Raw genomic sequence first — 773 nt, forward strand, 5'->3', positions numbered from 1 at the left:
GCTGGGATTGCAGGCATGAGCCACTGCACCAGGCCCAAATTGTTCACTTTCAAATGGTTACTTTCATGTTATGTGAATTTCATTTCAATTTTAAAAAATTTAAAAATTGAGATAAAGTATCTTTCTCTCTGCCTTTTTTCCATGCTTAATTGACTGGGATATATCTTGGTGTGGTTTTCTTTTACTCTGCTTGGTGTTCCCAGTACTTCTTTAATCTGTAGTTTGAGCCGGGCGCGGTGGCTCAAGCCTGTAATCCCAGCACTTTGGGAGGCCAAGACGGGCGGATCACGAGGTCAGGAGATCGAAACCATCCTGGCTAACACAGTGAAACCCCGTCTCTACTAAAAAATACAAAAAACTAGCCGGGCGAGGTGGCGGGCGCCTGTAGTCCCAGCTACTCAGGAGGCTGAGGCAGGAGAATGGCGTGAACCCGGGAGGCGGAGTTTGCAGTGAGCCGAGATCCGGCCACTGCACTCCAGCCTGGGCGACACAGCGAGACTCCGCCTCAAAAAAAAAAAAAAAAAAAAAAAAAAAAAAAAAAAAAAAAAAAATCTGTAGTTTGATGTCTTTTGTCAGGTTTGAAAAACTGTCATTATCTCTTCAAATACTGCTTCTGCCTCATTCTCTGTCTTCTCTCCTTCTACGACTTGAATTTCATGTATATTTTTTCATCATCTAAAGACTCATGCCGGCCGGGCGCGGTGGCTCAAGCCTGTAATCCCAGCACTTTGGGAGGCCGAGACGGGCGGATCACGAGGTCAGGAGATCGAGAC

The sequence above is a fragment of the Colobus angolensis genome, unplaced genomic scaffold, assembly GCF_000951035.1.
Source record: "Colobus angolensis palliatus isolate OR3802 unplaced genomic scaffold, Cang.pa_1.0 Scaffold404, whole genome shotgun sequence".
Lineage (NCBI taxonomy): Eukaryota > Metazoa > Chordata > Mammalia > Primates > Cercopithecidae > Colobus > Colobus angolensis.